Raw genomic sequence first — 14831 nt, forward strand, 5'->3', positions numbered from 1 at the left:
ATTCTGAAAAAGGAACGAAGAAAATCTGTCAACTGTAGCGTCTGTAAATCTGCAATAACTGCGACCAATGGGATTTTCACGGTTCGTTTTTTTTCAACCAATCACGTCTCCTGGTCTTCCTGCTCGTGCACGGCCTCGTGCGTGCACGAGCGTACATTAAAAAGCGCGTCACCGTTGTTAGAGGAAGCCCCGAAGTAGACAACAGAATGGCGGAGAAAGTACCTATTCCACGTTTACTGGTAAAGTCTTGCCCTGCTAAGAAGGGCAAGAAAAGAAAGACGTTTTTAGAAAAAGCTGCAAAAAAGAGGTCTTTGGATTTAGCAAGAGGAAAGACAAAAATCTGCATCGGAACATCTTTTGAACGATGGCGACAATTGAAGGAGGACAAGGGCCTGAAAACTGATGCTATGGTTGCTGAATTACTTTTGGACAGGTAAGGTTGTTTTGTTGCCTGGGTGATTGTGTTATCTTTTAAAATAGTGGAAGCAATTCAAGCTATTTGTCATATTAGCCAGATGTTAACGTTAGCGATACATGTCGCAAAGTAATTCTGTTGTTGGATTAGCCCGATGCTACTATTGATTCTCTGTTAGTGCGAGCTAGTTTAGCAGCTACAGTGTGTACAGTATACATGTGTGCGTGTTTGAGCGTGTGTGTTGTGTTTGCTTTCAGCAGGGCGGTCAACAGCTGTAATGTAAGATATTTGTGATTCTTTTTAGCTATAACTGTGCTCCGTCGACTTCAACGCCATGGAAGGACTCACTTGTGAGACTACCTAACCCCGCTGTGTCAACTGTTGCTCCCGAGTCACTGTCTGAGAGGTGCGTGTAACTTTAGGCTGATATGAACATGTGTTGTATTACCATGCTATTGAACATTCTTCCTAACTTGTCGTTTGTTCTACGTGCATCACACTATTACTAAATGTATATGCCGATAGTGTGTGGGGGGTGGGGGGAGGGGGTTGGGGGAGATCTGTACGTAAGGCAAGGGGGGGGATCTTATGTTGTACTCTGTGTCATCCAGATGAGAGAGCCCTTGATTGTCTTCCAGGCTCTCCTTTGAACTCGGTTTATTTCCTGCAGGCATTCTGCTGCATTAAAAAATAATGCATTTCAAATCAAGTTTAACATATGCTGATTACTTTCTGTAATTCTGTCATTTTCACAGAGATGATAATTTCTCCGTTGCTGGAGTCCAGGAGTTAGACATTAGTGGTCCCGAAGAGACAGCTCTTCAGCAATTGGATTCAAGGTATGGTAATTATAATTATAATTTTTTTCCATTTATTTAAAAAAAATGCACGCTGCTTTACTTGCATCACAGTAACATGTCATAATATCCCTCAATTATTGTTCTTTGCCTGTGTATTCAGTATGCCGTCCCAGGACCTAAACGTTGAGGTTGGAGCTGATGAATTTAATGACATTCGGAACTCCATGTAAGTTTCTTTGTTGTGAGATGATTTCACTTCTCTGTTTATAGAAAATTGTGTATTGTTTGAATAATCTATGAATGTATATTTTCTACCAAAGTATTGACTGGGATGATAGCACCTGGTACCCTGATAAAGAGTCAGAGTCTTTGTCATCATCAGAAGAAGATGTAACCAGGGAGGTCGATTCTGACGATGACAGTGAAGAATCAACCTATAAGCCTCGTATTTGTGTGAGGTATGAACTACATCTTTCTGTACTTGTTCTCACAATAATGTGTTTTTTGGGAGGTGTAATTTTCATAGCTACTTTTAGTACAACAGGACTGGTGGTGCTCTCAACAGTAAAATTTGCTTGGATGCTCTTCCTACAATCAGCATGGAAGACACTGTGCATGATGTTTCAGCCAATATCCCAGATCCTACCGACACAGACCTTCACACATTTCCAGAGTCATGTAAAGTTATGGTGGAGGATGATATTATTGGTCATCCTGCTTCTATCACATATCATGACAGCCTGAAGCAGCTTGCTGAGTATCTCTGTCTACCTGTAAACACGTGTCCTGGTAAAGACTCAAAGACCAAGCAAAAGTGCATGGAAACTCACTGCGCAAAAAGCCCAAGAATCGAACCCCGAATATTCCAAGATATGAGTCAAATACGGTGATATCCACCTGGGATACTCTCCGAACAGCAGTTGAAGTCGATGTCATGTTCGGAGCATGTCAAACTCCGGATATGGGAACACTTTTATACTTGCCATATCCCGGAGTTCAATTCTTCCCGGATACTCTCCCCGGTCATATCCGAATTCCGAACACCACTAGTATTTTGATTCCGAATACTGCACCGATACTCTCCCCGGTCATATCCGAAGTCCGAACACCACTAGTATTTTGATTCCGAATACTGCACCGATACTCTCCCCGGTCATATCCGAAGTCCGAACACCACTAGTATTTTGATTCCGAATACTGCACCGATACTCTCCCCGGTCATATCCGAAGTCCGAACACCACTAGTATTTTGATTCCGAATACTGCACCGATACTCTCCCCGGTCATATCCGAAGTCCGAACACCACTAGTATTTTGATTCCGAATACTGCACCGATACTCTCCCCGGTCATATCCGAAGTACGATATACAATTCATGGCCCATAGGGTGACTCACCATACCCAGGACAGTTAAATGCAGTGTCCCTAAAGCTATACTAGGTCCACTTAAACCTTTTTCACCTCTGTACCAATTGTCTCATCAAAAATGGCAGATCTACTTTGAAGATAGAGACTATCAAGATAAATATTAAAAACAAAAATCACTTAGTGCATATAACATTTTATTCTATCACAATAAAATTAGAATGAGTTAGAAAAAGAAACACACACACACATATATCACACAAACAAAATTTTAAACATCTCTATCTGAGTCTTCTTCCACCTCACTCACATGCAGATAGATAGATGTTTTATCTGAATTAGGGCGGAGCCTTTTTGAAAAGTGTCCAGAGTCTGTGCATAAGTGAGTGGATCTTGGCTCAACACTTTTTTTTCTGTTATTGCCCAGTGCTTTCTGGCAGGTTTCCATCATCTCTGACAGTTGTGTTGCTCGCCACTTTGGTAGAGGCAAATTTGTAAACAGTTTTTTTCTTCTGGAGAGAGGATCCTCTGTCCCACTTTGACCCATTCCTTGAAAAGCTGTGTGACAAATGGGAAGAGAGGTCAGTATCCTGACCATTTTTATTTCAGCTGTCCTAACATGAACACAAGACCCACTTTAAATATTTAATCCGATACATTTCTTGGCTAACACAATGTAACAAAACAATTATGGGTCCTTAAATTATGACAATAAATGATAACAGAAACAAATCCATTGCTGATATTAATTGTTGTTCCAATTGGTTTATTGATGCATTAACCTTAGCTCAACAGCTTGTCGCAGGCAACTAAAATGTCTTAAAGAGTCACTTTAGAAATAGCCTGTATACACTTTGTTTACAGGTGATTGATAAATACCATGATCAATAAATGCAGCAGTATGGAGCACGGCAATAACACTGGATCTCTCCTGCTGGTAAGAGTCTTCCTACTCTTTACATCCTCCTTGGTCCCATTCAGGTCCTGCTCCTCACTGGCCTAGTAGGATTCTAAAGCCATGTTGCAGCTCCTAGTGAATGAAAATGACAACACAAATACTATGTCATGAATTCATACTAAATGTATTATTTTAAGGCATCTGAAAAGGCTAATGATCACTCAAATACATTAAATTAGGTCCCCAGATTAATGTGATCAGACTTACTTCTAACTTGGCTTGTGCCCCAGTGTGGCTCAGCATCTTAAATGGCCCCCATCACAGCCATGGTCACTTTTTCATTGTGATCAGAACAGAATCTGTGGTGGTGGTGGTGAAGGTAGAAGATACTCATCATTCAGCAAAACATGTTACAAAAAAAAATCTAACTAACTGTGTTTTGTAATTTTCACAAAATGTGCCAATTCAGAGGGAAAAAGACCAAAAACATACTTGTCCTCTGGCTAGACCTTCCATTGCAGCTCTGTGAGGCTTCTATATGTATGATGGACCAAGCCCTGTATGGATATAAATACAGTGGTGATCAAATGTGTGCAATGTAGAGGAGAGACATAAATACATGCTTGGACATACAATCTAGCCATAGTACATGGATTCTTGGACATGCAATACACAAGTGGTTCTCAACCTGTGGGTTGGGACCCTTCCACTCTATTAAAGTTTTTTTTTTCGGATTGCTAACAAGTATTGGTTGAAACTGAAGTCACATGTTCAAAACTCTAAACACAGCCTGCATATCCATCAGTCATCTCAGCTCAACAGTTACTCTCATCTCCAAAAGTGTTTCTCACCAACAAAACACTTCATACACGTCTCAAATGAAGCTCATTCAACCACAACACTAACAAATAATCTCATCTAGTCACTCTGAGCACACTGAACTACTAAATACTAACAACAAAGAGCATTACATTGTCAGGTACATCAGTATTTTAATACAAAATAAGATCTTTGCACAAAAAAATATAAAAATTACTGTAAACAAAAAAATAATCTATAGGGTACAATTATATAAAACACAAAATACTGTAATCATTATATTTCATTTAGCTGATGTGTTTTGAACAAAGTGTGTTAGCATTTTAAAAATGTGCTGTAAACGTTTCGTGTTTTGCAGGTGGTGAACCAATTATAATAACTCATCATTATTAATAATAAAAACTAGTGAGTGAGAAAAGAGTTGATGAATGTTGTTGACTGTGGTCAGTGAATGTGTTTTGTGTGAAAACAATGAAAAATGAGTCACAGTTTAGTCCACATGGACTGAGAGATTTGCAGACCGTGTTCAGAGTTTTGAACATGTGACTTCAGATTAGACCAATGCTTGTTAGCATTGAAAAAAAACACTAATACACATGAAAAATAGTCACACTGACCAAAAACAAATCTAATATAATAACACTTACCCTCCTTGATCTTAATCGGTCACGTCTGAGCTGAACTCCACAGCTGCGATGAAGATGTGGTTTGTACTGAAGCTCAGTAGAAGTTCCCCTGCTACCCTGATTTGCATGTGTAGCTCACAGCATTTTCATTTACATGTTAAAGCCTCTCCTAGAATTGAGGGGAAAGGGCATGGGGGTCCTCCCCCCAGAAATGTTTTAACAAAAGACATGCAAATTCCTGCATTCTGGTGAATTTTAGCTGCAAGAACAAGTAAAAATTCTTACTAAAAACGTTGCTACAATATTTTTTCTGAACTCAGTCACACTTCTGTCACAACCAGTGTTGTTCTAGTTACTGAAAAAACGTAACTAGTTACTGTTACTAGTTACTTCATTCACAAATGAACTCAGTTACTATTTTGATTACTTACCGCAAAAACTAATGAGTTACATGAAAAGGTAACTTTTAAGTTACTTAAAATTAAAGAATGCATTATTTTTTGGGTCATCTGTGTCTGTACAGCTTCATATCAGCGCTGTATCAGAAAAGAAGCCACTGTTGATCAACTCTGTGGTGGAGCAACAGTGGTTAATGAAGCTGACTTGTAATCAGAGGTTCAGAGGTTTGAATCCCTCCTACCTCTACTGTATTAACATTGCTTTGGATAAAAGCCTCTGATAAATGAAATGTTATTGTATCTAACCCTACAGTTTATAATCATTTACATTAACAGTACTAAACTCTGCTCAGTATTAATCTTTACAAATACCAATCTGACTGAAACACTAAGTATTCTATTCTTTCAATACCAGTTTATTTACCTGAGACCAGCAGAAACTGAAAATGTTACAAGGAATTCTGAAATAAATAACACAAAACAACCTGAATATTATTCAGAATCAAAGATCAAAACTTAAAGTGGCTTCAGCTTCATAAAACAGTTGTGTTTAGCTCTTAGAATGTTCCTTTACAGGCATCAAAGAATGGAATGGGCTCCAAGATAATCTAAAGAACAACACAGCTTTTCATGGGCAGTCAAAGATTGACTTTAGCACAACCATGTACGTAAGCAATGAGACAAATCAGATATAACTGAGGCAGATTGAAACTAAAAAGACACTTTGGAAGAAAAATACACAAAATCTAAATTTTTAACAAATAATTCTAATTTAAATACTAAACTTAATACACATTAAACAACTCACATACAGATACCAAATAAATCAAATAAAGCAGGCACAATAGACCCCTAAATGATAAATAATAATAAATCAATTAATAGATCTTTAACATAATTTGTATTGCTTTAAATCAGCAGTAAATTTAATCTTTAACTAACTACAAGAAATTGATCATTTGATTTGTAAATGTAAAATATCTTCTAATTAAAATAATACTGTAGATATACACTTTTGAAATCTATGATTTGGCCTTTATAATTTATGTATGTCTTTATCTTTGATTTTGCCGAATGGCAACGATTACATGATGTTTTTGCATTCGGAATTATTTACTCCGATTTAAATCATTCGGAATTAAAGTGGTAATTCCCGAACAAGGTTTACATGGAAAACAGGTTTATTCGGCTTTAGATAATTCCGCTTTAGGGCTGGGGGTTGGGAAGGCTCTGACTGGACAGGGGGACAGGGGTTTATCAGGAAAAACATACAAAAAACATTTTATTGTCGTCTATGAAACAGAAGACCACACACGAGAATTGTTTTCACCTTTATTTTGATTTAGTTTTGAAGCATCAGCTCAACAATAACACACGGTTTCAGTTTGGACCACGGAGCGGAAGGAGATATGAACTAATCACTGGTAAAAATCCCAGTAAAACTCTGAAAACAATCACCACGAATAAATATTTGCTCCCTGGTAAAGACAGTAGCTCTCACAACAGGTAAAATGATAAACTGGTGATATTACAGCCTGAGAATGCAGTACTGGGACGCATTTACTCCGGGGGGTCCTAGTGCCAGCCGTCCGATGAAGCCTGTTACGTTTACCGAGGATCGTGTGTGTTTAATAAGTCCGTGTCTGTCCGTGTGAAAGTCTGCATGTTTATCCACTCTTTTCATTATATCCATGTCTTTTGAGGCTCTTATCAAATAGTCTAGGCTGGAGTCCGGGCCGTCGCTATCTTGGATTATGTCGTCACCAGCGCGTCATCTTCGCAAGTCGCGCATGCGCAAAACAATTGTAGGGAACTAAACCCCCAAGGTGATCTTTGACTTAGAACATTGGCTCCACCAGTCAGTGGAGTCGGGGAGTCTGTTGCCTACTGTGAAGTGCAAACGTGCCCCACAGGGGGGTCTTCTCCCCTTCCTGCCCGAACAAAAGGACAGGAAAAGACAAGAAAGTTTCCCCCTATATTACCTCTCTGCTACATTACGATCAAAAGAAGAACTTCCCTCTTCTTCCCCCTTTACAAACAGATACTTTTGAGGATGCTGTAAGATCAAAGAACTGTCCCAGTGCCCTTTGACCCCCTGTGGTGAGATGTTACAGAAGGACACTTCCCAGGCTCCTTCTCTGAATTGCGCCACAGTAAAAAAAGGAGAACAAAGAAATTGTATTACGTTTGAAAAGTTACAAATGAAAACATTATTCTTTGATTCTACAGAAATTGAAATTGCAAATGTTGTCTGTCTCATTCCACTCAATTTATGTAATTTAATACCCACAGAATGCTATTTTAAATGTTTCATCATTTAAAAAGTGCTTAAACATACCAGAAAACATCACAAAAGTTAGTTTGAGGTATCTATGGCAACCATATAGTTAAGAAGAGGAATAACATGATTGTATGTTTATGAATAATTACAAGTAAAAGTCATTCCCGGTTCCTAAAGTGATGCTAGGCTATTTTCCAGTCGTGTTTGGTATCAAACTCTTTCATTATGGATGATATATTAAGATATGATGTTGAAAAGATGTTTCGAAATATGTGGAATTAATTATTAGGCATTCTTTTATGTTTAGAATCATCCCTCCTGTTTGTCTCTGTCTTACACACCCACACTTGAGACACACCCACAAGCTGAAAGCAGAGACATTGACCAATCACCGATATGATCTCAGAAGAATCAACCAAGACACCTCCTCCAAAAGGCGTCTCCAAATCCCCTTTAAAAAAAGACGCGCGACCAGAAACTTCAGTTTTGGACGCGGGCGTTCATGCTCACACGTGTTCCCTCATGTTTCCAGTCTTTCATTTTCTTTTATTTGTAGTTGCACCAGTTAGACTTTTTAAGAACCTTGCTTGCAGTGAAAGCCTAAGACGCAAAAGAACGTGCCTGAAAGCCGACCTTCCAACAGCTGAATCGTGGACCAAACCGTGGTCCTTCTTCGTCTGAAACCGGCTGCGATCATCCCAGAAGGGTTGTGGATCGGCCAATAGAATCACTGCTGTTTAACGGAACAGGACTCGACGGCGGCACGCCAGCGCAGCTATACTGCTACACAGACGTTGTTCCTGCAAACCCAGAAAGTCTCCATGTCCAACCCTGACATCTTCAATTTACAAGAATGAACTTTCATTAGCAACTTCATCCACAATAGATCACATCCATACTTCCATAACTACGAACTTACACACACTCACAACATGCTCCACACACAGTAAATCTCATTCATGTTTGTTCGTCTCCCCTTTGTCCGTCCTCCTCTCTTTGTTATGAGCTCTCTTATGATTTTATTCTTTGATTTTATTATAGTTAGTCTAGATTAGTTCGAATAGTGATTCACTTTACTTCATGTAATCCTCACCTTAATTAGCTTAGAAATGCATTTGTATCATGATTTAATTATCCCATTTCAATTGATATTTTGACTGTGTTAATTGTTGACTTTTGAATAAAAGGTTAAACATAATCTTTGATTCCTCAAAGCTGTGACTATGGTGTAGATGTTGCTGTTAGAATTCACTTTTCCCTGGTTTCACATTGATGAGTTTAGTCTAAAAACTTAGACATATTTCTCCTGTTAAAAGGAGTGGCACCCCGCAAAATTTGAAGTAATATTAATAATCATAATTAATATTCTTAATTATATAACCCCTTAATAATAACTCATCCTCCTACACAATACAGATTAAATTAAAGCGGCTTTAACCAAGTTAAGTGTTTACAAGAAAGAGGAATTATCTAATTTGGAATTAAAAACGGCATAAACCAGCCACATAATTTGGAATTAACTTTAATTCGGAATTAAATTAGCATTAGGAATTATGTGTTTACGAGTTCAGGTTAACACTAGAAGTCCCACAGAGGTGTCAAATGAACTTTTTACCTATAAAACCCAGAGAGGTGTCATTTGACCCAAAGAGAACACAAAAATGATTTATTTTTAATGACAGTGTGGTGTGAGAAATATGCAAAAGAACAACTGTGATTTGTTTTCAATGGTTTTTATTTGTGAAAAAAAAAAAAAAAAAAATACTAAAAAATAATGATAATAACAAAGCAACTGTGCACATATTTAGAAGAATCTCCTTCATCCTCTTATTGAGACTCGTGACATACTTGGCACTGCCACGGTATCTCTCTCCTACATTTGCCACATGTGTATTTGTGGCAATGAACACATCGCACAGTTGCGCTATTGCTCTTGCAGCAATGGTTGATCTGACACTTAGCCCTTTTCCCAGGGCCAGGTGTAGGCGGTAGTTGTTGGCGCAGTTGCTCTTTGAGTGCCTTCTTTTCACTCACATGAGAGTTAGCCAACTCTCTTGCTAGCTGAACCAGGAAGTCCACCCGTCTCTCCTGCACCCCGGTGCATGCTTGATAAAGCAGATGTGCATTGAGTGCCGCCATGTCGATCATGTTGTAGAACACGGCGACTGGCCATCGCCGTGTTCCTGTGCGCACACTGTACTCCCGCACCATCTGGTCCATCACATCCACTCCGCACTTTGTGGTGTTGTATTGGGTGATGGTGTTTGGCTTCCTTTTGATGGTTTCCTCAGTCTCAACCCCGCTGTGCATGCTGCTGAGAATGTAGACGGTCTTTTTTCGTTTGGGCGCGTACACCGTCAGCGTGGCACCAGTGGTGGAAAACACCTAAAAAAGAAGAAATTAATGTTATTATAGTGGTTTTAAACACAATGACACACTCAGAGGTGTTGATGGAATAAAAAGACCAACAACATACCTGAGTGGTGAATTCCTTGCGGTCCATCTTAATAGTTGACTGAGGAATTTCCCGGCGAATCCTGTTGACTGTCCCGAGGATGGTGGTTTTCCGGCTGAGCAGTCGTCGTGCAAGTGTCAGTGATGTAAAGAAATTGTCCGTGGTGACAGTCCTGCCTTTGTCCATAAATGGTTCCATCAGCTTCATCACCACACTCTCAGAAAGTCTCTCCTCACTGGGACGACTGGGGTCCCTTCCAAGATATGGGAGGACATTGCAGATGTACTTTGTTTTCAAATCACAAGCCACCCAAAACTTTATGCCAAATTTGTTGGGTTTTGTTGCAATGTACTGCAGGAAACAGCAGCGAGTCTTCGATGGGAAAAGCTGTTCATCAATTGTGATGTGTCGACCAGGGTTGAAGCATGTGATGCAATTGGCAACAAACGATCCCCACACATCCAAAATTGCAGCAAACTTATCTGTCTGCACTCGCTCACTGCGCGTAAACATGTCATCAAATCGTAGGTGACGCATGATGTCTTGGAAACGGTTTCGTGACATAGTTCCAGTGATAAGTGGGTTTCCCAGGCATGCTGACCAGCTGTCACGCAGAGATGGAACCTTGGTCACCCCCCTCAAAATATTAACAGAAATAAATGCCATTAGTTCATGGAGGATCATGAACCAGTCCGTCTGCTCCGTTTGCCGTGCAGGCTGAATAGTCCATTCTTGAATGGTACGAAGCATGCCAACAGTAATGAAACAGAGGAAGCTCTGAAGGCGACTCCTGATACTTCTTCTGGCCTTTGCTGTTGGCTCTCCATCTGCAGCGTACGGTTCCATTGGAGTGAAACGGAGAATTGTACCCACATGTTCTTCATGCCACACTGTGCCATCTTTCGCCGTCTCTGTTGGCTCACTCTCCAACCGAGCGCTCTTTTCCAGATGAGGAGCAGTCCCGTCATCTGCAATGTGAAAAAATTCAAATTGTTCTTTTGTTTGGTTTTAAATAAAAATAAAGTCAGGAAATGAAAATAGGACGTTTGGGAAATCTAACCTGAAGACAGCTCAGAGTCCGAATCCGAATTTGGCTGAAGGTTTATGTCCTCTCCATCTGAGTCACAAGGGTTTGCCTTGTTCAGGATCAATTCCAACGCTTCTTGAGTGGTAAGTCTTCTCTGCATTTTGAGTAGAATAGGTGTGGAGTGTCGACGGTGGCTGCAGTCAGCTATTTACCTAACCCTCTTCCAACACACCTGATTAAAATAATCATCCAGCTCTGCAGAAGCCTGATTACAATCCTAATCACCTGCTGATTTCTCGGGTGATTCATTTACAAATGAATAGATGCAAAATGTAGCCATCAGAGTCGTCAGTTTGGTCCTAGAGTTCATTTGACCCTGCTCTGGGACTTCTGGGGGGATATAGAAATCCCTGGGACTTCTAGTGTTAAGGGGAATTTAATTTTATTCCGCTTTAAAGAGGAATTAAAGCTCCTATGTAAACGTGGCCAATGTGCGACCAACCCAGCATACCAACCAGGCCAAGAATATGTATATTGCTTCACATATTGTACATTTTGTGTTTCTTATTATTCCTTATATTTGACATTATATATTTGACTTCTTCTTTTTGGAAATTGCCTCTCATATTTTATTTTATGTGGGTAATGCTGTTCTTTCTTTCGCACCAACACACCAAGACAAATTTCTCATATACGCAATGTACTTGGCAATTAAAAAGATTCTTTTTTTTTTTTTTTTTTTTTTTTTTTTTTTTTTTACCTTGTCTGCACATGCTGTCGAAGGTTAACACTACAAGAAGTGCAATCTTTTAACAGCAATGCATATTTTATTATTGCAATTAAATAAATTTATTTATTTCATTGTATAATTGTGACCATCACCAGCCCTCCCTAGGGAAGGGTAAGAAATACTTTATTAAAGGGAGGATGTAAAAAAAGAGAGGGCAGTGTTACACCAAGGTGGGGGGTTGGAGGGGGGTGGGGAAGTTAACAGGGAAGAGGGATACAAGATAGGAAATGGAATGAGTGGGGAATAGTCGATAGGTTTCAAGTGATGCGATGTGAAATTGTGGTTGTGTATATTGTGCAGTTTGGTGACCAGTGTGCGGTTTAGGAATAATAGTGGTGGCTGTGAACAGAGGAAGAGGTGAGTGGAAATTCCATAAAACAGGTATTTGGGAACAACGTGTCTAAGGTTGAGCCCAGTATGAGTGTCATCCCACAGCCCAAGGCCAGTGCATCCATGACAAATGTATTTCCAAGAACCGCCACTGCAAAACCCACGAGCCGCCCCCGGGCCCGAAGAAGCAGTCAGGCCAGCAGCAAGAGCGGGCAGCCTAAGGGCCCCCGGCGACCACCCCACGGCCAAGCAGCCCCCCGAACGCCCCCAAGATCCCAAGCCGAGAGGCAGCCATCGCCCCCCCATACACACCCGAGAAAGCCCCAAGGAGCCAAGGACCCAGCGCACCACGCCACCGATCCCACCCCCACCCGCCCCGAAAGACCCCCGCCAGGACCAGCCCGGCCAGCAGGCCAAGCACCCCGGGCCCCAGGAGCACCCCCCGGGACCAGGACCCTCCAAGGGCAAGCCCCTGGGCCAAGCCCCCCGGGACGCACCCCCCACCCCCTCCCAGGACCCGGCCACAGCCCAGCAGGACCGCACAGCCCCAGACAGCCCAAGGCCAGCAGCCCAGGGCCTGCCGCCCCCCGGACAGCGCTAGCAACGGAGCAGCGCCCCCCACCGGCCCGTGAGCAACCGGCGATCCCCACCGCGGGGACGGAGGCACCCCAATGACACACATCAAGTGCGGGACAGCAGCCCCCAGCCAAAGATGCCCTGGACCCACCCACCAGTCCGCAAATGGCAGGACAGACCCACCACGCGGCCGACAGCAACCTCCACTACCGGAACAGCTAGCGCCGCCCCCCAGTAAACAGCATCACTCCGAGGCGCCAAGCAACCCCGCCCCAACCCCGGCGAGGACACCAGCACACCCCCAGCACACCCACCCCCCAAACCGGTGAGGCAGGCCGCCCCGGGTCCGCACATTGCGGGGCCCGCCCCCAAGGCCACCAGGAGACGAAACAAGCACCCAGCCACACCCAAGGGGAGGAAGCACCCCCGCGCCCCACCAGGCCGACACCGCCCGGAAAGACCCCGCAAGGAGAGACCCCAGCAAAGCCCCCCCGAGACCCACCGCCACGCCCGACCGCACCATCCTGATGTATTTTTGCTCTAAGCAGTGGCCCAGCCACCAACAGAGGGGCCAGGTCCCCACCGGAGAGGCCCAAATATGTGAACCAACCCACCACCCTGTTATGGTGCCTCTACATTCCCCAATGAAGAGGCACTTCCCTATCCCCTGTGTGAATGTGTGTGTTTAGTGAATGTATGGGGTGTAATTAAAAGAAGGGGGATGGAGGGGAGCGGTGCTCCCCATCCTGCCTCTGTGGATATATGTGTATGTGGTGTAATAGGCCGGAGGGTGTAGGTGAAGATACACCCTCCGGGGGGTGGCATGTTGAGGTGTGATTAAAATTGGAGGGATTAGTAGGGTAACTAGAGGTGGGAGTGCCGCCCCCACGCCACTACATAGTGACAGAGGTGGCGGCCCCCTCCACCCCCAGTCCCACCATCCAGCCCCCCAAGGGTTGGGTATGGGTGTGTGGTGCATTTTGTGAATGGGCCAGACCAGCTGGGAGTGAGGTGAAGTGTATATGTAGGAGGCCTGTCTGGTGTGAGCCGGGCCCGCCCGCATGGCGGGCCACGCGAGAGGGTAGATGGTGCAGACGGGCAAGCGGCACTGCGGGCCCCGGAGCAGCAAAGCCGGAGACCCCCCCACGGCACCCCCCAGATCGCGACGGCCCCGCGGAGCACGGCGGCACCCCCCACCCCCGGGCGCAGCCAGGCACCAACCCCATCCCCCGGCGCTCAAGGGGGCGACCCCCGCCGCACGCCGGCCCAGAGCGACGCCCCCCCGCCGCCAAGGAGGGCGGCCGAGCAGGGGGGAGGCCCGCACCAGGGCCAGCACAGGCCGACCCGGCGCCACGATATAACACTCTCCACCGGGAGGCGGCCCCAGCCCCCCCGACAAAAGAGGACACCATCTACCGCCAAGCAGGGCCACCCCGCCAGCACCCCCAGCCCGGTACCGCCATCCCACACCAACGGCGCCAGTAGAGCCCCCCCAACGGAGGCGATCCCCGATGACCCACGCACCGGCACGAGACACCCCCCCGAGCACACCCCGGACGACAGCAGGCCCCAGGCCACCAGCCCCGCCCCGCGCAAGGCTGCGCAGCGCCGCCACGAGCCGCGGCCGGTCCCCGGGCAGATGACAGGAGAGCACACCCCCGGACACCCAGACCACGGATCCACCCCCGGGACGCCCGGTGCACCCAGCCAGCAGACCAGCCAATCCCGACGCGGATCCACCAGGCCAAGAGCCACGCTCCGTGCCCCCGCACACCCACCCAACACGACCCCCGGGGAGGCCCCATAGCACCCCCCACCCCACACCCCTAGCCATAACGGCCACACCTCGGCCATTGCGGTCAAACAGAAAGCCCCGGAGGGGGCCCCGCCTGGCTCGCCGCGCAAGCGACATCCCTGGCAAAGGTGCGCCCCAGGGAGCCAAGCCGAGGACCCGCAAGGGCCGACGGAGCAACCCACAGCCACACTCCGCCACCCAGCGACCCAGGAGGCAATCGCCGACCCCGGGCATCAGCCACCCCCAAAGCTACCCC

General features: G+C 44.6%; 2 long non-coding RNA genes across 2 annotated transcripts; one reads left to right on the forward strand and one right to left on the reverse strand.

Annotated features, from left to right (window-relative positions):
- The first annotated feature begins 750 nt into the window (after positions 1-750).
- LOC114460038 (uncharacterized) lies at positions 751-2035 on the forward strand. Its single transcript, XR_003673522.1, has 5 exons — positions 751-821; positions 1171-1254; positions 1376-1441; positions 1536-1673; positions 1760-2035. It is a non-coding gene; the product is annotated as an uncharacterized LOC114460038 (long non-coding RNA).
- Positions 2036-3582: 1547 nt separating this feature from the next.
- Positions 3583-4022, reverse strand: LOC114460037 (uncharacterized). The gene is made up of 3 exons (XR_003673521.1): positions 3971-4022; positions 3746-3837; positions 3583-3610 (listed from the first exon to the last, which is right to left on the reverse strand). It is a non-coding gene; the product is annotated as an uncharacterized LOC114460037 (long non-coding RNA).
- Between the last annotated feature and the right edge of the window lie 10809 nt (positions 4023-14831).

Source organism: Gouania willdenowi, unplaced genomic scaffold (genome assembly GCF_900634775.1).
Source record: "Gouania willdenowi unplaced genomic scaffold, fGouWil2.1 scaffold_37_arrow_ctg1, whole genome shotgun sequence".
Taxonomy (NCBI): domain Eukaryota; kingdom Metazoa; phylum Chordata; class Actinopteri; order Blenniiformes; family Gobiesocidae; genus Gouania; species Gouania willdenowi.